Below are 21763 nucleotides of genomic sequence, written 5' to 3' on the forward strand. Positions count from 1 at the left end.
CGTTTGCTGAATCTACTTTGGTTTGTCCTGATTAGCTGCACTTTAACAGTAATGAGGAAGGTAGAAGGTGTTATTGAAGTTGTACTTGCATGCAGGGTGTATTCAATTAAATCCCAACAGTTGGATTTACTTCATATTTAGGAAGAAAATAATACATCTTCCTGTAATGTTGCATCTCGAGTGAATATCTGTCTTCTCATTGGGTTGTCCATTTTCAATATTCTGTTGGCTTCTCCCTGGGATTGTGGTCAAACCATAAAAGTGCTTTCAAAGTACAGTATGGGCCTTTTACCACCATTGCACGTGGGCGTGAGAAACAACTGTCATTAATTGCCATGCATTCCACACATGAAATGAAAGACGTGAGAATGAGCATTGCAGCTGTATTCAATTTCCTTCTTAGTGTTTTTTACATTGGTTGCGAAAAATTGTGAATCCTCCTTATACAGTACCTAAAAGAGGTCGCTATGAACAAAAGGTTCAGTTTCTAGATTAATATTTTCCTAGGTGGGGGTGCAACTCTCCAGAAGTGTTGAACTATGACTCCTTGATCCGTCACATTGACTATGCTGGCTAAGACTGATGGGTATTATAGTCCAAAGCATCTGGAGAGCAAAAGCTTGTAAAGAAGTGTGCCTTTGAAGACCTAGTTAACATTTGTAGAGCTCCAGCAAAGGAATATGAGACATTAAATCACTAGACCCCATCTTTACTTAGATACAATTAACCTTCAGTCTCAAAGGGACAAAAAGAATATTTATCTTAAAAAAGAAAATCATTTTGCTGACAATTTACTTAGAGATGGATTCCACTCTAAATGGGGTTTCAAGGAAATTGTTTTCAAACCCAACAAACAAAGACGAGTGTTTGAACTTTGCCTTTCTACCTTAACAAAGATCATTTGTACATTAAAATGGTAATTCCCTAATGCAGTTAGACATTGTTTTCCACTTGAGACCTGACAGAGATCACAGAAAGGGTGTCCCGTTGGTTGATGTATGATATGATATGATAGGTGTTTTTAATGCGCTTAATACCCAGAGGTTTCAAAGCACGGAACCCGGGGATCATATCTGTGGTGCTCCATGTCATCTTGCTTCTAAGGCGAGCACATTGCCCCTGAGCTATTCTCCCGAGATAGCTTGTATAGGTATGACATATCCTTTTGCAAACAATACACATTACCATATACTACTTTGCGGTCTTAAAATAGAATAAAGGAAGTAAAATTCAGGCAACCTGCATTTCATTGACGCTATTATACGCGATTGCCAACCAAAAATAGCGTTAACATTGAACCATTTTAACTATTTCTGGGCAGTGTGATAAAAAGGGTGGCCACGAAATTAGCTCAGATTCTGAAGTGAGAGATGGTCGATACAAAGGATATGTAAAATACTGCAAAACAATTATATAGTCCCTTGACACAAAGCGGTATGTTGATAAAAAATAGCTTCAGAAGATAAGTGCTTGCCTAAGAGATCTGTGTGCACAAAGCACATGTTTCAAAGCTTTTCAGAGCCAACTTAATCTGCCCTGCCTGCAGCTCAAGGAGTCTCCCAGAACAAGGTCATTTATTGTAAAATGGGAAGCATGATGTGTGGCCAAATTAATTGAGACGTGATGAAATCACATCACAAATGTATGGTCTGTTGGTGATATTCATTGCCACTAAACTCTTACACAGAGCAGTGAGATATATCTGACAAGACAAGCAAATGCACAACTTCTTCTTGCACTCCATGCTAGTGAGAGATTATTTTCTGGTCTGGCTATCTCATATCTTGAGACTCAAGACAAGGTCACCAATATGTCCAGAGGAGTGATGCTGTGCCTCGAGGTCAGCATTCACTGAGACAAAAACTAGGCCTAAAGGTTGCAAACTACCAACCATAGATGGTGCCAAATTGGTTTCCCTTACATTTTGTCATCTGCACCTGGAACACGGAGGCACAAAACACCAAAGAGAATGACAAAAGTCTGCTAGCCACACCTTTGCCTTTCTCTCGTTGATTTCTTCTCACCATCAATACTAGAGAGGTTTTGATATCCAACAACTCCCAGGGTCTTCTCCTTTAATTATGCCAGACAGTTTACGGAAGGTGGACTTGTACCTGGGATTCAGGTTTGCAGTGTGTTTTTTCTGGTGACCCGGTCAGACAATAGGCTTGTACTTTTCTGGATTTTCTCTCAGCTCTTAAAATGCATTTGTCAAGGATATTTCTTGCTTGCAAAGAGGAACCCGTACCTCAGGCGATTTATCTGTAAAAAGTGTTTTTACGACACACCATTGGTATTTAACATTTTATGAATGTTCAAGACTGAGGACATGTTCTTCTGCTGACTCACAAATGTCCAGATGCTGTACTTCGGGGTCAGCATTCACCAAGCCAAATAGTAGGCCTAAACGTTGCAAACTACCAACCATAGATGGTGCCAAATTGGTTCCCCTTGCATTTTGTCATCATCACCTGGAACAAGTAGGAACAAAACACCAATGGGAATGGCAAAAGACTTCGAGCCAACGCCCATGACTTTCTCTTGTGGATTTCTTGCAACATCAATAGAGAGGTTTGGATATCAAACACTACCAGGCTCTTCTCCTTTAAATATGTGAGACAGCTTCCGGAAGGTGGACTTGCATCCAGGTTTGCTGTGTGTGTTTTTCTGGTGACCAGGTCAGGTAGTAGGCTTGGACTTTTCTGGAATTTCTTTCAGCTCCTAAAAGGCTTTTGTCAAGGATATTTCTTGCTTGAAAAGAGGAACCCATCTGGAAACTATAAAGAGAAAGCTGGCCAACTGGTTGTTGGTTGGTTTCCTGCTGCTCAGTGTTCAAATCAGGAACCTCTGTACAATGGACTACACTAACTATCAACGCAAGGGTGGTGAAGGCGTGTTTAATGTTTTTAAAGTGTTTTTCCGTCATGCCAGTGGTATTTAACATCTTATGAACGTTCAAGGCTGAGGACATAATTCCAGTTTCAGTGAAAACAGATGTTTTCAAATATTTACTAACCAATAAGTGATCTGGGTCAATATTTCTAGAATAAAGTGTTTTGGATTTCAGGTCTAGGGAGATATTCTTACATGGGCATCGGGCGGGAGTTGATATCTATTTGTTTACTTTAGCAAAAGCTGTGCCATCACAGTTGAGTCAGGCTGGAAGTGGTCCTACCCTAAGACAAACAGGGAACATTTTACAATGTGTTTAATAATGGGTCTTCATGCCGCTTTCCAAATTCAGAATATTTGGTTAAGACTAGCTTTCCTTCCAAAGAGATCATCACTCAGGGGACCATGATGTCCGACGTACGACACATACAGCCTCTCTCAATTATTTGTTTGGGGTAAGGTTAGCTTAGCGTTGAATCTCAGCCAGACATAGATACACACACATACAAGTGGCTGACTAATAAGTAACATCTAAAAACTAAAATGTTCAGTTTTTACATTTCTGAAAATATTGAAATCAAGACCAAATCACTGTATCAGACTGAAATATATTTATGGTTCTGCCATGAAATGCCCACATGCATTTACAACGTGGTGCACAGTATCAGACTAGCCTTTCCCATGTTTTTGTTATAGATAGATAGAATGTGTAATTGGATAGCACTGAATAGAAAACAAAAGTATTTTGCTGCAGTTTAAGTGTGCCAAGAAATATATATGGTAAAAATGAGGGGTGCCCTTTGCAGCCTATACAGTAAGAGAACTGCGAAGAAATCTGCACAGTTCTCTTGTCAAGGAATTAAAAGCCTTCTGTGGGATTGTTTATAACTATAGTATTGAAACAACCTGTGTATTTTAGCCTAGAAATCAACAGACTTTGCAGTCACATATGTTCTATCCTTTAGGTGGTACAAGAGGGTCCATTATCATTATCTTGCCAATTAGCTCCTGTCTACATAAAAATCATCCTTGTGATAAAGTTGGGCATGTTTAAGGTAGTGTTCCCTACCCTTCTAGAATTAAAGGCAAAGGCTGCAGGGCTTACAGGTCTTGACAGAGCCGCAGTCTAGGAAAGTCCGAAGCAATCCAACCCACGAACGGGGCACGGATTATAAAAGATCAAACCTAATGCTATATGGAAGAACAAGTGTTGTTAAAACTAACCATTGTGAAAGGAGAAAAAAGGCTTTTTTGGTTCAAATAACCCTGCCCACAAAGTTTTTAAAATGTTGACATCCTATGTCAAGAAAATCAAGGAGTTCTGTAGAACGTTAGTGAGGCAATAGGTAGCATCTGGCTCTGAGTTCTCAGTTCCAGTGTTTTAAAAATCCCAGTTTCTTCCATATGGTATATGGATATTCGGTATGAAAGTCAACCTTATGGTTCCATGTGTTTTTACGGCAAATTTTTTTACGGTTTTGTCGTAGCTGATTTGTTACTGGATTTTCAACTCGTGTCAGCTGCAAAATGCGAGGGGAAGCCCCACCAAGCCATCTTTTGACCCTCAAACGCACAACTCACCTCTGTGAACTCAAGCTTCCCTTTCCTAAACAAACCATCTGTTTTTTCAGTTTTAAATGGTCAGTGAATTTCATTGCAATAAATATTCTGCAATTAAATCACTAGGTACCAACTCAAGTCTTTGTGTAAATGATACAAAATTGATAATACAGCTTACATAATGTATACTATTGGACAGCATGATCTTCATTCTTCCCGTCATCACACACAAGTTTTCAAGCTCAACATTTTACATGGATCCTATCCTCTCCAGCTACATGCATAATTTCTTCCTTGCCTATATCCCATGTCCAAAAGCATAAGGATACTCCTGTGAGTTACATTTTCTGTGTTGGGTCATTATGCAGATTTTCGAAAGCAGCAAGCAAGAGGAAGCAAGACACAAGAGTGGAAATTGATTCATATAAAAGCCCACAGTTCTGCACTTTCTTATGCATGACCAGCTATAATTCACTGCATAGAGCGGAAAACCGTATTTACCAGTTAGGAATTCCACATTGTGCGCAGGTATCCAAAATCCGGCCACCAAAGATTACCACGGAGCAGCATGATTTCTGTGTACTATACCAGCTTTTTCTCTGCCAGGAAAAAGCAGGTTCAATCCATAGCAATCAGTGAAGCAATGATGCCTGCCATGTTTGTTATGGAAGCCGCAGTTGCAGATTTCTGCTGTGTGCATGCATGCATAGATGTGTCCATTCCCGATTCACTGCATGCAGGGGTTAAAGGCAAGGGGACCTGAGCATCAGCCAGGGCACCTTCCTCTTCACTGCTGCATATGATGAACCATTAGAATCTAGGAGAAAAAGGCACATTCTGCAGAGGTGGTGGAGATCAAGCTTTTGAATCAGTAAAAAGGCAATGAGGCACTGTGGCAACCAATTTTACCTACTGTATGCATTTTTCTCTTTTTAGGGGAAATATTGATCACTGACTTTTGTAACATTTGTGCACCACTAAGCTGCCTTTCCACTATTGTTTTCAATATCCTGTTTAACCTAAATAAAGTGCTTCTTTATGCATTTTGAAAAGTGCATTGGAGTAAGTACATCCTATTTCAGAAACAATATCTACATTTTCTCACATTGTTTTCAAGTAAAAATATAAAAATTCTCCTTCTCGTTTGTCAATGGTACCTGCTGCTCTTTCGGTATAGTGTAAACTCTGGCTTGGTATGTCGAATAGAATAAGAATATGTTAATTATCATTCGTGAAACAATATAATGTTAATTTATTGTATGTTGGGATAATCCTGTTGGAATGGTAGCGAGCACTCCAATTCTATATATTTATTGTATTACGCATTGAAGCATAACAATTCAATATTTTTCCATAAAGCATTTAAAAAATATATGTTTTCTTCAACTCATTACCTTTCAGCTCAGCAGTGGCATGATTCCCCTAATAGACAAGTAGAGGCAAATCAGTATTCAGTAAACGTCTGACTAAATTTCTTGAGTCAGTAAAGAATTCTAAATCCCAGTTTTACTTTAAATAAATGTTCAGTGAACATCACTCCACTCAATTCTTTTACCAATGTTATTGCTTTTCTGTTATCAATTCAATAATCAAGACAATAATTTGTTGGTTCTTGCACGATAAATGTAATTTTCTTTGCTGCTGGTAACACAGCCTAAAATGTCCTTAGCCGTAAATTCAGTGTTTTAGATTAAATTAGATTGATTTTGGTTAGAGGGAAAGGCATGAGTGAAGTTAAGGATAAAATGTGCAATGGCTTGTAGTAACTCCACCGTTTAGGAACCTACAACCAAGTGCAATTCATACAACCCGAGACCTGTTTTGAGAACCTTTTCATATTATAATAATGCACAATTATGTGAGTTCTCCTGGCAGAAAACAATTGGTGATAAAGTATTTTGCGTGCATGTATTATATCTACATATATGTATATACACTGTATATTTATCTGCATTCTAGGCTATGTCCTAATGGCAGATCTACTGCATGGGTTATAATACTAGCAGACATTTCTTCACTTGTAAGTGAAATAAAACGATGCACTAGTCTAGTGTCATTTTGCATTTTAATTGCAGACATTTTTAGTCTTACAGAAGTAACAATATTGAAATGTTTACAAGTCCAACCTATGATATAATCTATCACTGTCAATAGATTTGTGTTGCACACAGTATACGCTGTGCATTTATTTGGTTAACACAAAAGACTGAGTTTCTTTTGTACTGTAATCAATATTATGTTTGTTTTTATATTAGGGATTGGGCACAAAGTTTATTGAGCAAACGTTTGAGTAAGGCTATAAAACCACTCAGTTCACTGTACATGACTCAGTTCACTCTTAATGTGGGAATGCAACTTTTCATTTTGATTGTGTTAACTTATGGACACAAAGAAACCATGTACTAAACTGATTCAGTAGTAATTATTGGGATGTTTTGTAAATATAAAGGTACTGCAAACTCATGCAGGAGAATATTAAAAGATCTTTTGACCATTTACTTGTTCTTTCAATTTTTCTTCCTGTTTTATGTTTCTGTCAGTTACAACAGTCATTGGGTTTGTAAAAGTATGTTTAGAATGGTTTCTTTTTATTCCTTGTATTGTTACTCTTAGCCTACCTTCTCTACATAGGAATACATCATCGTGTCTGTTTTTTACTTGTCTCAGTCTTCATTTTCCTTGAGTTGAAATGAGATCGAAACCACATTAAAAAGGAAATCACTGATCAGTGAAAAGTGACCCGCAATGTAGGTCTACTATAAAACAAAATATGTGTTTAATAACAGGCTATTGAAAATAAAGATGCAACTTAATTGTGTTTAACTTAAGATCTTCTAAAAGTGTGCAGGAGAACAAAACCAATTCAATATGGGCCATTATTGATCACATTTTTGCATCCATTGGTTAACTATTTCAATCAGCTTTTAGAGCAGCTTCATAAAGAGGGAATTAATTAATTGTACCTTTTAGGTGAAGACTCACCTGGGAATTACGACTTCTTGCAAAAAAGGCAAACATGGAATGTCATGTCAATGTCAATGTTTTTTCAAAGTATAAAGAATATGACACAGTTAGAAAGCCTAAAGAATAAACAGCTCAAATGTATTATCACAAACAAACAAATGGTTAATCAACTGTGAAAAACATACGCCTTGCATAGGGTTTAATTATTCATGATGCATGATTTTAAACAAGAAACACAGACTTTTGTATATATTGCACAGTTTGCCAAATATGCGTGAGGATCTACTTTACAATTGAAATAAAAATGCTGAAACTCGTTGTCCAATTAAAATGAATTTGTGATTCCCAATCTGATACATTGTCTCACATTGTACTAAGTAATATTGTTGTTTCCTCTTTGGCTAAATCATTTTAGAATCCCTTCTAGCTCTAAAATGTCAGAGCCCATTTGCAGGTGAAAAATAACATTACTTAAAATCCTTCCAAAATGAAATATATAATCTAATGCAGCATGATTGTCACGTGCTGAATTTGCATAGTAGATGCCACTGATACAGAAATGGTCAAGTGTGACACTTTAACGGGGCAGCAATCACTTCTAGGCACTTAAGCATAAATGGATGTTTTGTGTCAAGAATGTGAACGCTTTATTTTAATGTACTGTACAGAACTAAACACATAATTTCATCAGACCTTGGTGTTTGTATTTTTCCACTTTCAAACTGTACCTTTTACAGTTGTAATCAGACCAGTAATTGTGTTTCTCTTACAAAAAAGTCCCACAATGTTGTACAATACATAAAGCATATGGAGTTCTACCTTTTGAACTGATGTCAGTAGATGTAATCTTGAATCAGAGTATTTGCACTGTTAGCCCACATGTATCTAACCTGATTTAGTGACCTGATGTGAATTTTTAAATGCTGCTGATAAAACATTACGGTGATATGTCATGCAAAATAAGAAATAAAATAATTACAGTTTGATTCTGTTGATTCTACATAGTTGCTTGATTTCATGTTGCTGATAACTGCACTTTTATAAAGTAATTCAATATTTAACAATTTAATGCTCACCTTTTGAGTATTGCCAATGGCTGGATAGATAAGTCTTAAAAATAAATGAGTTTCCTATTGCCGTAAATCATGAAACAATGTTCTAAGAAATACACAATTTCTGTGAACATTATTTAAAAATATGAGTAAAACTTAGGTACAGATGTATTTGCACCTAGTTGTATGTACTGTATTTTTAGACCATTGGCAAATGTGCAGTAAAATGTTGTCTTGCAGTACTTCATGAAAATGTGTCTTTCTTTAAATGTTCGCAGAGCATTATTATGGCCCCACGTCTATTTGTTGCCGGAATAATTTGAAAAATTCCCAGTGTAACATAGTGGACCTGATTTGAGAGCAGTGCAATAGGCAGATTTGCACATTGTGCTGTGTGTGGACAATGTGTGCACATGCAGACAAACGACTTTATGGGAAGGAGGGTGTGTATATGCATTCACACATACTCTGGATGAATTGCAATGGCCAGGCAATGTGAATAAGGGACACACTTACCAACACAAGTGTAGTATCTGGATTCACAAACAAATAGCAAGGCACTTGCTCCTGTAGCCATGTGCCTCTGTTTCAACTGGGAATACGTCCGATTTTGGATGTGGACAAATCGGTATCATACTAAAATGTTGACAAAGAAATGCAGACACGACCATCACTGTGCTTCCGCGCAGCAACAAAATACTGATTTTTGCATTTCACTCCTGTCATGCTCTGCCTCACAAATGTGGCTCGGCATGCGCCGATTTTAGTAGTCCCCAAAGGTATTCCCCAAAAGTGCTGTGTGGCACGTCATATAAAGAAAGGACGGCAGATGTTGATTATCGTGCTCCCCGTGTACAGTAATGAAACCGTTCCGCTGGATGTCATTTGATATAATAAGTTAGTAATTAAAATGCATTGCAGGACAATGTATCACAGTAACAAGCAACCGTTTATTTAGAAAAAAAGAATATAAATACGTTGTCAGCATTATTTTGAAACTTTTGGCTTTGCTGGATTGCTAACACTTTCATTTTCTTTTGTTTCTGAATAGTTTGTTTGTTTGTTTTATTTGCTTGTATAGAGCACCGAGCCCGAATGTATCTGGGCGCTTTTCTTAAAGTACATGTTACAGGATTATATACAATAAGATACAAGATAGTCATTTATACATTTGGAATATTACAATAATAGGCATAGGGCCTCATTACGAGTATGAGTAATACTTAATAAGGGCATGGCTGCCTCCATACCGGGTTCCAGTACCGTGTTCCTCCAATGAGGACTTACCGGGCTATTCCAACCTAGGAGGACCCGTTAAGTCCTCATTGGAAAAACCCATCCCCATTCCCATTGGAACCCCCCATAGAGATCAAATGGGAATGGGGAGGGAGCTAATAACGGGCCCGTTAATAACGTTATTATCTCCCTGGTCCCCTTGCGGGACCCGCTAAGGACGCTTGGTTTTACCAGGCGTCCTTACCGGGTCCCGCAAAGGGAACTTCGTAATAGAGCGTCCCGCAATGAAGGGTGCCAGTCCCGTACCGGAACCCTTCATTACGGGAGCGCCTGCCTCGTAATGAGGCCCATAGTCTCTCAATACCCCGAACATTCGTAGTTGAACTGTTAAACAGAACTATTAAAACAGTTAAATGGATTCAAAAAAGTGTGTAAATGAATGAATGACGGTTTTTAGGGCATGTAATATGAGCAGGAGATGTCTTGACGGTTGGCTGGATCCAGGCATGCGGGTGGGCGCAATAATAATAAAGTTAAGCAATAGACATGGGAAGCCCAGCATGCGAGCTGAATGTGGAATGCAAGCGACATTGAAATGGATTGCAATGGCACCGACCCGTAATTAACGAGGTACACAAGGGCACCACTGTGGATTTGTTTAGATTCTTTGCATGTACATGACTTATTTTATGTGATCACTGCGTCCCACTGTTTTTATACTCAGTATTTTCTTTGTCGACATTTCCGATGGCTCGGTGATCCCAAAGCCACAGGAAAAAATATAACTTTTTAAAAACATTTTTCATAAAATGTGAGTTATGTCCTCTACAGTTTCACACCACTGTTAGGTGAAATTGTAAAAAATATAGTTTTTCACTGTTTGTCATCCCAGATTTAGTTGATCTGCCAGGGACTTACATTAGGTAGTTTGCTGATTATTTGTGGATCTGATCCATTTGGGCATGCAAAGTGTGGTAGCAACAGATTGTACCTAGCACTAATGGGATTCTTTGTGAATCACCATGCATGAGAAGGTTGCATGTGGTCACAGGTGCGAATTGCACATACCACACTTTGTATTCCAAATGAATTAATTTCTCTAATCGTATCCAACATTGTTCACTTTTTTACACCACCGTTCTAGAATTCGGTTGGCATGCTAAACATTACCATAGCGATCCACTGTTTCATTTTTTGGAGAAACAGAAAATATCATAATGAAACAGAAAAGGAGTTAATAATAGTGTATTTCTTATAATGTGCCACACATCCATAGGTCTCAGAGAGATGAAATAACAGAAGACATTATTATCCCAAAGGGTGGTACTCAATATATCAACCACGGAAGGATGAAAGGCTGAGTTATCCATATCAGGATTCTAACCTGCCAGAGCAAGCTCCGCACAGATATCAGGGGCAGGCGCTTAGCTCACTGTGCTATCTAAATGCTACAGAGTTCAGAGTAAAGAGTAACCTTATGTATATAATGTCAATTAAGAATATCCCGAATTAACTTGCCATGTTTCTTTAAACATTATCGGAAGGCTTAAAATGTCAGTGAAGAATGAAATGGTTAAGTATGTGTGGGTACTCTGTCATTGTGGTAACATTCAACTTTTCCTGGTGGTTGTTCTCTAAGTCTCAAAATAGTACAGGATGATGAAAGTACTGAAACAGAATGGTGTGTCTCTTAGCTGCTCCCTTTGCCTTCTTTTTAAACAGATATTTGGTATAGTTAACGCAGGGGTCGCCAACCTTTACGTTAGCTAGAGCTACTTGTAGTGGAGGCCAACAGAGGAGAACTACTAGCGGGCGATATCGGGGTGGGGATGTTTATAAACCTCGGACATTTTTACCAATATTTTTTTGCCTGATTATTCCCCCTCTATAAATAGATGGAATAACATATGCCTTCACGATTATATTAAGAACTTCAAAAACCTCTTTGTTGCATTATTATTTATTAGTAGCTTTCTCATAAAAGGACAGATATTTTTTGGACTACCACACAAATATCATGGAATTTGTGTGCCCCTATCTTTGCGTTTTATGCAGGATATCTGCGTGCTGGGCACACCATTGTTTTCCCAGTGTGCATTTCACATTAACATAAAAGAAACAGAAGTAATTTCCAAACTGAAAAATGCTGCTTGCGTTCACTAGTTTTCTCTGAAAAAATGTTTTGTCAGACACCACACATACTCTGTTATTTGTGTGCCCCTCTGTGTTTTAGCACAGGTTATATTTATAAAGATGTTAAATGCTTCACAAACTGGTTAATCACAAATAAATGTTTCTGTTGTGCTACAGCGGTTTTTAGGAAATGAAAGTGTGCGTTCACGGGTGCCAACTTTTGATTTTCACTACAAGGGCAGAAATATCCCCACCTCCGCCCTGAATATACGCAAGCAACCAGCCACAGTTTATAGAACTTTTTTTTTATATAGAATTGCAAAAAGTCATATGATTAATAACCAGTTTTCAGTCTAACGCATCTCAGCAACAGTCTGTCAACCTGCTGAGCTAGCCCGATAGCCTTGTACTGTAGAGCGGGTCTATGGCTTCCTTAATGTACTCAAAATCACTGTGTCACCAACAGAAGTTTGGGTGCATCCCTGCCATGGAAGTGATTTAAAGTGGAATTGATGTACAGTGTGGAGTTTGGGAAGAAGCAGCATGAAAGAAATTGCACCATTTAAAAAATATTATTTTGAACATTTCCTTTGAGTGGAACAATCACACAGACGCGCACAGCCCCTGGCCGCTCACCTGGGCCCCACCAATACATTTGTGAAATTGGCCCCCATGTAGATATTGTTTCATTCCTTTAACGTTAAATATTGTGTGTGCATTTCACATCTTACTGTTAAACACGCGTGAAGGTTTTGGCACACCTTTGTGTCGCATGGCTGCATTGTGACATCCATTTCTGACACATGCTGTTCTCGTTAGCTGGCCATTTCCAGTTTTTGCGCAGTGACAAACGATTTTGTAACTCACTTCCGAGGACATGTATTTTTAGCATTGCTATAAATCCAGGTCCTCTTCCCCCACCCACCTATGCTAGCCCAGGTGAGCGTCAGTGCTACAGTGATATTTTCATTGCATGGCACACACTGCTCCTGCCCTAGCCCCTCGGACATCTCAGGCAAACAAGAGCGAGCTTGCTCAAGCAAGACAGTGTCATGGGTGCGCACAAGGCCATCTGTTGTAGTACAGGCAGCCGCAGAAGCAGAATGTGATACTGACATCTGTCAGTGAATTTACAAGCAGCTATGCACAGAGACGTTTTAATGGGAGGGCAAACAGGGGGCACTTGCCAAGGGCCCCCACCTTGGAGGGGGCCCCAAAAAGCTAGTTGATCTGAAGAAGTAAGATTCCATTGTTCATCAGTCTTAAATAGCACACGTCAGGATATTTTATGGGGTGCTGCTGAGGCTCTAAACCTTTCTGTTTTGGCAAGTGCATCTGCCTTGATCAATTCATCATGTATTGCTTTCTGTATTCATTGTAGTATAAATAGTTTGTGTGTTCTTTATGGCACAACTCTGTAGCCTTCTTCCATCCCTGTGGGAATTATGTTGAACATGTGCAATAGGCAATGGTGAAATGCATATTGATAAATTGAGTGCCACAATGGTTCAAAAGTAAGCTCAGTGTGTGAAACACCCATTGCAGGGATATGTGTTCATATGCAAAACTAGAATATCACATTCCAGCAAGGCTGGCTGAGCCTTTCCTATGTCTGAAATGTATACACCTGCCTGCATATGTACTTGGTTCTGCAGAGCAACATCTGCTATCATCAGCAATGTTCCTATACCAGATAGGGTTGCTATAAAAACTAACATATCATCCGTATGGTGAAGGTCTAGAAATTGGTTTGTTCAGATGGGGTGTTGTAAAACCTAGGCAATTGCCTCCAACAATGGCATAAACTGTTAGTCCAAGAGGTGAATAAGTATCCAAATTCAAGACTATGGAACAACAGCGTTCATGTTTGTATCCTGGATTTGCCAGCAGATTAGACAGTGGTCTTGGTCAAATCATCTAATATATCTCACATTACTGTGCTGTCTTCTGTGAGGTTTGTCTTCTTGCATGCTGCTCGTGTCATTTAGCCCATTAGATCTTTCGTCTTATATAGGCCATTTGGGTGGAAGGGTTGGTAGACAGAAGAGAGCGGACCAAATGTTGCAGGCCTCAGGCAAGCATATTTCAAGGTATTCTTGTTTGACACAAAAAAAGGTTCCCTTTTTGGTAAAAGTCAAAGGTTTTTATGCACATTTATAAATTAAAATGTCACAAGCCATAGTTTCGGAAGTATTTAAAGCTTTACAATACAAAAGACAAACCCAGATTAAATTTGTTATAGCACATCGATTCAGTATGCTGGTTCTAATATACTTCCCTTGATGATGGAGAGAATGAAGCTAGAATTATTCCCCTTTTGCATAACACCCTTCTATAATATTTTGTTTAAAAATGGTCATGTTAGTAATGTGATTTGTGTACTTTACAAGTCTGTTTTTTTTCATATAAATGAGATTGTTTTAGTTCATGGTAAGAACTGGAAAAGAAAGTGTTCAAATGCAGAAATTGCAGAGTTGGCACAAATCTCAGCTTCACCCCTTCACCCCTTAACCAATGTGTGATCCTGGGCATCTCATTTAATCTTGTATTGCCGAACCTCTCAATATTGCCAGTCCCTAATCCTTCAGAGTGATTGCCTTCTCATGGTATGATCTTCATAAAAGCCTTATTCATGGTTTCACTGTGTTAATATTGCGCATATTTATATTGCACACTACAGGCATTTGTTCCTTTGATATCTAATGGCAACACTATTTGAAAACCATATCCCACTTCTAATCTCAGTTTGTCTGGATAAAGACACCTTCCAGGTAGCTTCTAATCTGCCACCACTATCCATGCTATGGTATGTGTAGCGTTCCCCTTCCTTCCAATTGGTGGTCTCTATCCATGCATGAGCACTTTTGCATTCTGTGAGGCAGCTAATGTGAGTTCACTGTCTATTATGAGTTACATGTACCTTTTGCATACAGTCCTGCATTAATACTACATCTACCTTCCTGAATGTTATTGATAAAAAGTATCCTGTATGTACTAGAAAAGTAACCACTTTGTAGACTGCTAATGGTGGTCTTCAAATGCTACTTGTTTATCATTCTGATTAGAGCAAGAATGAAGAGGGCAAGGGGACTTAAGGGAGTAAACGTGCTCATTATGCTGCAATACAGCATATCAACCTATAGGATATGAGTGCAACGGGTGGGGGCGTGACCAGTATTCTTGATCCCTTAATTCCTTTGGTTTGGTGGAGGGGCCCCAAAGATGTCCGTGCCCAGGGCCCCAAAAGTGCTTAAGATGGCCCTGGCTCTGCGTAGCACAGCAGCCGAGATCTGGGAGGACCAAGGTTCGGATCCTGAACACATACAGTAGCAGAAAAACACACCAGTAAACAATTTTGCTTCAAAAAGTGTTTATTTTTCAGTATCTCCAGCGCCGTTGACTGAAGAGGCTCAGGCGAGCTAATGGTTGCTCGCGATCGACCTCTGAGTTAATGGCTTTGGTGGGCATGGTACTCTGCAGATCATTGTTGTGTAGATGCTTAATATGTTGTGATCATCTCTCTTATAGCTCTCTATGTCTTGTTGAATTGATGAGGTCAGATCATTCTAGAGCATGGAATCTCCAGTGATTGTTATTGCTCAAGTGTTAGCAGTTAGCTTTGGGCTGTCGTGCTGGTTGGGGGTCTTTTATATATGCCTTCAAGTATTCAATAAACCACTCATCAAACTCACCTGGCGTGGTTATTGACACAACAATCATATCATTGATCTCAAGGTTAAACGCAACCATTTGAAATTATGTATGAGAATCTTACACCAGCTAGATCCTCAAAAGCATTGTTTTGAAATGAGGGGTTTCATTGAACCCCAAGATCGCAACTCCCCTATTCACTATGTCCTCCATTCAATTCCTTTCTAATCCCACATTTCTAAGGCTTTTTACATCACCTGCCAGGCTTGCATGGCATAGGTCCTCATTTGTACATGCCAAGCTGATCTGATATCTACCCAATTGAACCACTAAAAAGCAGCACAACACACACCAGTGCTATGCCTCATGAGGATGCGCCTGGTGTATTCTGATTTTTAGTGCTGACAGCAGATCTTGGGAAAATGCCAAACTGTGTTTAAAACATAAAGCTACACCTCAGTTTCATGGAGGTTCACAAAATCTGTTTTTGGCCGGCCACTCTAGAAATAGAAAAGAAGTTTTCTGCCAAAGATCAACTTTTTTTTGTTTTTAACCTTAAATCAAAATAAGACGCCAGCTTCGATAACCTATGTGGCTTCAAAAGATGACATTAGACAAGGAATGAAGTTTTCTTAAATGCAAGGTCCATCAAGGGGTTACAGCTTTTACAATTTTGCCCTATCACTGATCACTGTTAATTTAGTCTCTTGTTCAAGCTGGTTAGAAAATTTGCATATCACTTCCCAGCAGGTAATGACTCTCTTAACTCTCTCTTGCTATAGGAATCTTAGACTACAATTCCCAGAAGGTGCGGATTTGTTTCACTTTCCCTTCTTTGAGTGGCTCTGGGACCATGGATTTCAATTTCCAACATTTGATGCTTTTCCTCGTAGTCTCATTCTCAACTTTGCCTAGGAATTTTGACTTCCACTTTAAACCCATGTTGATTTTCAGAACATTCTTTTTCCCAAGTTCATCTGGGAACTTAGACGTCCATTCCCAGTATATCATTTTGTATTTGACTATCTCTTTCTCAGAGGATTCTGGAAACCTGGACATCAGTTCTCATTATTCACTTTTGTTATACTTGGTCTTTTTCTCAGACGGTTGTGGAAATGTGGACTTCAGATCCCAGTATGCATTCAGTCTCTGATCTAATGATTCGCCATACAGCCCCTTCCTCAAAATCATCTGTGAATTCCATCTTCAATTGCCACAATGCAATGTTTCGCCACTTTAATGTTTCTCCACACACCCTCTTCCTCGGAGGGATGTGGAAGATCAGACTTTAATCCCTACAATGCAGTGTTTCTCAATGTTATGTCCCAGGTGTGGGGAGTCTTCTCCTGGGCTGGCTCCTGGCGTTGCTTCTCTTCAACATCTAGTCTTAATCTCTTTCTCTTCTCTGTTCCTGTCACCGCTTCCTCTCCTTCTGGGCTTTCAGTCAGGGTACTGACTCACCATGCCCTGTCTCTCACCAGTTCTGCCTCCCACAGCGGATCAACGCCACATGTCTGCCCTTTGCTGCAGCAGACCACTCTGCATCTTTGTTCTCATTGTATCCCCGCATGTGCTGATACACCGCTTCCCAATGTTTGTTCGGTGTTCAAGACACGTGCTCCCTCTATCTTCATCAGGCAGCTCCAAGTTTTGGCATTGCTCATGATGGGGTTCTATCTCCATGTCCTCGCCACTGCTCACCTCTTCTTTCTCAGCGATGGGCCTGCATTTCACATTGCTTGTTCTCTAGAAATAACATCGCTCCGATGTTCCTCCTCTGCATTCCACAAGTCACAGTATTCAGATGCGTTAAGGACTCCAAGTCACCCAGTCAACCAGCAACCATGTTGCATGGAATTCTCCTTTTTTATGAAAGTCCCACTTTGCCGGGGATGCTGTGACATGATGACAGCATGAAATAAAGATTTGGTTGTTAGCTAATTGTATTGATGTGGTGGTCAATGAGTGGCATGCAACTGCACGTATAGGCTTTTTTAATGGTCAGTACTAACACTATTGTTGAGCTGCGCCACTGCTGCATGGAAGGGATATTTCAACACATGTCCAATGTCAAGCAGATTTAAATACAAGTTTCTTGCATGGTATCACTCTGCGCTGTAATAAATAACTCATATATCAGTTACAGTAAATGGCAAAGATAACGTTTGTGTTCTACTAACAGATTATTTATTTTAAGTGCCTTGTTTGATTCATATATTTATTATGAATCGTCAAAGGCTTATGCAGTTGGAAGTCTTAACAGCACAACATTCTACAATGTTTTATGTGCTGTCTGGTGCTTTTTCAAGGCTCACCTTCTTTAGTATATGGGCTTAAATCAATGCTGATAAAGATATTGCTAGTCTGGTCCATGTAGGTCATTTCTTGTAAGGTTTTATGGGAGTGAGAAAAGAAAGACAGTGAAAAGTTTAAACGAGGGGAAGGGATAACAACAAATGACACACAGGGAGGTGATCTTAGCCATGTACAAATAAATGTACAAATAAAATCCATAGCAAGCTTCTTGTGTGTAAATATTTGTATTGTTCCTGCAGTATGAAATTCTATGACAAGACTGGAGGCGAGCATCATGCTTCAACTTCTTTAATTTACTACTCCTCAGCAGTTTCAACAAATCAATAAAACCAATAACAAAACACAGAAAAAAGTCTCAATCGGCTTTTCTTCTCTTCTTCTTTTGGAACTACAATCCCCATAGTCTCTGTAGTCCATCTCCTTTCATGCTCTGCTATGACCACTTCCCTTCCCTGAGCTCCTCCTCTTCTTTTACTGCTCTTGAAGCAGATAAGTACCAAAAATGTTACCTCCATATGAATGCTAAAGGTGTGTGGGTTTAACACATGTAAGACATAGAAAGTTACTGTAAATTCCATAGACAGCTTACATATTTGTAGGCATACCATAGTTTAGATGTGATGCAGCCAGCGCGGTGCTCGTAGCCCGAGCGTATTCATTTGCAGCGTGTATATTATATTTACATTATATTGATGCAAATTACGACATTTAGATTTTGATCGCTCGATTAACGGACCCCCAGGGGATTAACAGCCCCGCGGAGCGCACGCCCAGTGCCATAGACCCGGATACCCCAGGGGTGGCTAGGCACCCGCGGGGCTTTGCTCGGAGCCCTCGTACGAGGGAGAGTCTCGCTGGCACTCTCAGGCCCCCACCTTCATGGGGGCGGAGTCAAGATACAGAGCACCAGATCTCTGTGTTGCATTAGCACTGCGATGCAGAGAAACAAAGGAACCAGGCCCGGCGGTGAAAACTCACACGCAGAGCTTAATTGAAGTAACGGGAGTCCTAGAGCCCGTTTTGCAAACCAGCAATTGACCTGCGAGTCAGCCCTGCCTGGCGACTCTAACACTCATGCCAGGAGAGCACACAGAGCAGGAAACAGCAGAGCGTGCACATGGAGGCACTGAAGCTCGTGTCTGAATTAATATACAGGCAATTTGCATATCAGACAGCAAAGATCCCCAATTAAGGAGATTTGAGTGATAGCCCATCACAGGCTTAAGAAACACAGAGTCGGTGCAGCCAAATATATGCCATAAAAGAAATCATAATAATAAATAATAATAATAAGAGGATTCATCCCCTATTAAGGACAAAGGACAGTTATAAAGACTGGGAGATCCTCAAAAAGGCATTAATCAAAACATCCAACTAGTGAAGTGGGTGTGCACAGACACCTGCACCAGGTATTAAGGCACACAGCAACCTCCCAAAAAAGATCTCGGAATTTGAGTGGAGTGAAGAAGAGCAGTAGCTAGATTAAGCGGCCAGCTTTAAGGAGGTGCTGGGGAACTCACTAGTGGATGCTGTGGCGCAAGGGGTCAAGCCCCTTCAAGAGAGGCTGGAGACATTGGAAGCAATCCTACATCAGCCCAGAGATAGCACCATAGGGACGGAGCGCACGCCCACTGAACCCTCTGAAGCAGGGTCTAAGGGGAGTACTAAGGCCCAGAAGAGGAAAGCCTCTTGCGACCCCCAGGGCCCTTCGGATGGGGCAAAAGAAAAGGCCCCGGAGGTAGTCGACGCCTTCGCAAAGCTCAGAGAAGCGTATTTGCAGCGTCAGACAGTGGCGAACATCACGACCCCCACTCGTGGGGAAGAAGATGAAGGAGAGGAGAACCCAGGCTCGGAGGGAGAGCCAGTAGAAGGAGACCCTCCCTCCCAAGATGAGGATTAGATAGAGGAGGAGGAGGAAGTCAAGCCCAGCGGAGGGAAGAGAATCCGCAAATAGAAACACCTCGAGGAGGAGGAGGATATGTTCGATACGGATGGCATCTGAAACCCGAGGTCATCAGACTGGCAACCATCACCACGGGTGGGTCAGTACATGACCATGAGGTTAAGGAAAGCGCTCGACGAGGAAGCCCGACAGCGCTTTCGAGCGGAATGCCCGAGACCAGACCTTTCGGGCAAAGTAGCCGAAACACCGGAACTAGACCCCAAGATGTTGACGTTCGTATCAAAAACAAGCAAGGATCCCCATAAGGTATCGACAGATCTTGGAAGAGCTGCCAAGAGAAAGTGTTAGACCTAGCCGGTCCGCTCGCAAAAATCATGGACCTGGCAGAGAGGGCCAAAGACATGGGAGAAGAGGTAGACCCTGACGCCCTGGCAGGCTGGGTGCAGAGAGCAGTCTGCTAACTGGGCAATGCCAACTGCGCCATCGCATCGGAACGAAGAAGAGGGCTATTACTGAAAATTGATGCCAAACTTAGCAACCTCGCATCATACGAGGCATGAGAGGCAGCGTAAGGGCTCCTCTTCGGAGAAACCTTCAGAAAAGAAATGGCCCGTTTCGTCGGTACCTACACCTCTTTGGAGAAGGCGCAAGCCTCGATCCGTAAGATCTTCCCTAACCAGGTTTTTGTCGGGAACAGCCACCACAGGGATTGCACAGCTAGTCGAAACCAGGGAGGTAGAAGACCCCCAAATCCCAGAGCCCAATACTAGGAGAACAGGCAGCAGGATTCCTTCTTCCCATCAAGAGGGCGTTTCCCGAGAGGATGCAGAGGGAGAGGATCCGGGCGAGGACAAGGATTCACTCAAGGTGAGAGCAGCACATTACCCTCCAGTAGGGGGGAGAACTGGTATGTTCTGGAGAAACTGGCGCGCGCTTTCCAGCGATACCTGGGTGTTGCAAACCGTTCTAGGTATGCGTCTAGAATTTGTAGAATAGCCCATACAAGAGCGCAGGCCGCACCAACAGCGATTAGAGCACGCAGAACAGAGACTGCTAGATCACGAGCTATATCAGCTAGTGCAGAAGAATACCATAGATAAGTGTCTAAGGGAGCCCAGCTTCGTAAGCAATATGTTCTTGGTGCACAGAAAGGAGAAAGTGCGACCAGTCATAAACCTCAAGGAGTTGAACGGCTGGGTGGTCTACTGTCATTTCAAGATGGAGGACATCCATCAGCTCCAAGACTCCCTCAGAGAAGGAGATTGGCTGATGAAACTGGACCTGAAGGATGGTTCCAGTGGCAGAGGAGTTCAGAACCTTCCTAGCTTTTTGCTGGAAAGGGCAGTTTTGGCGATTCAAAACAATGCCCTTCGAGCTTGCGTCGGCCCCTTGGGCCTTCACCAAACTAATGAAGCCAGTAGCGACAGCGAAAAGGGAGAAAGGTATAAGGCTGATCATTTTTTAGACAACCTCCTACTGTTGGCCGAAGACCAAGAGGTACTCCTATATCAGACGAAATGGGTCCAAGACCTGCTGTCGTCTCTAGGATTCCTTGTCAATGTAGAAAAGTCGGACACCAAGCCAGCACAGTGGCTAGACTTCCTAGGCTTTGTCCTAGACACCAGGAAAGCCACGCTGGAGCTTACAGCCCGGAAAATATGCGACATCTAGAGGGAAATAAGAGTGTGCCTACAGAAAAAAAGTAGTTTTGCTCAGAACGTTGGCGAGAATAGTGGGGCTCCTAGCAGCGTCCATTCAAGCCATATTTCCCGGACCATTGGACTAGTGCACGCTGCAAAAACTAAAGATAAGACGACTGCAGCAAAGCTTGAGGTATCATCAGTTGGTACCTTTGGATCAAGAATCCTTGATGGAACTGGAATGGTGGTTGAAGAATATGGATGCCTGGAATGGGCAAGCCATTTTCGGAGATCGACCGTACCTGATCATAGAATCCGACCCCACTTGGCTGGGGAGCAAGATGCAGGGACCTGCAGACAGGGGGAAATGGAGCGAAGAGGAACTCCGCCTCCACATAAACTGTCTGGAGCTGTTG

The sequence above is a fragment of the Ambystoma mexicanum genome, chromosome 4p (assembly GCF_040938575.1).
Source record: "Ambystoma mexicanum isolate Mex_15411 chromosome 4p, UKY_AmexF1_1, whole genome shotgun sequence".
NCBI lineage: Eukaryota > Metazoa > Chordata > Amphibia > Caudata > Ambystomatidae > Ambystoma > Ambystoma mexicanum.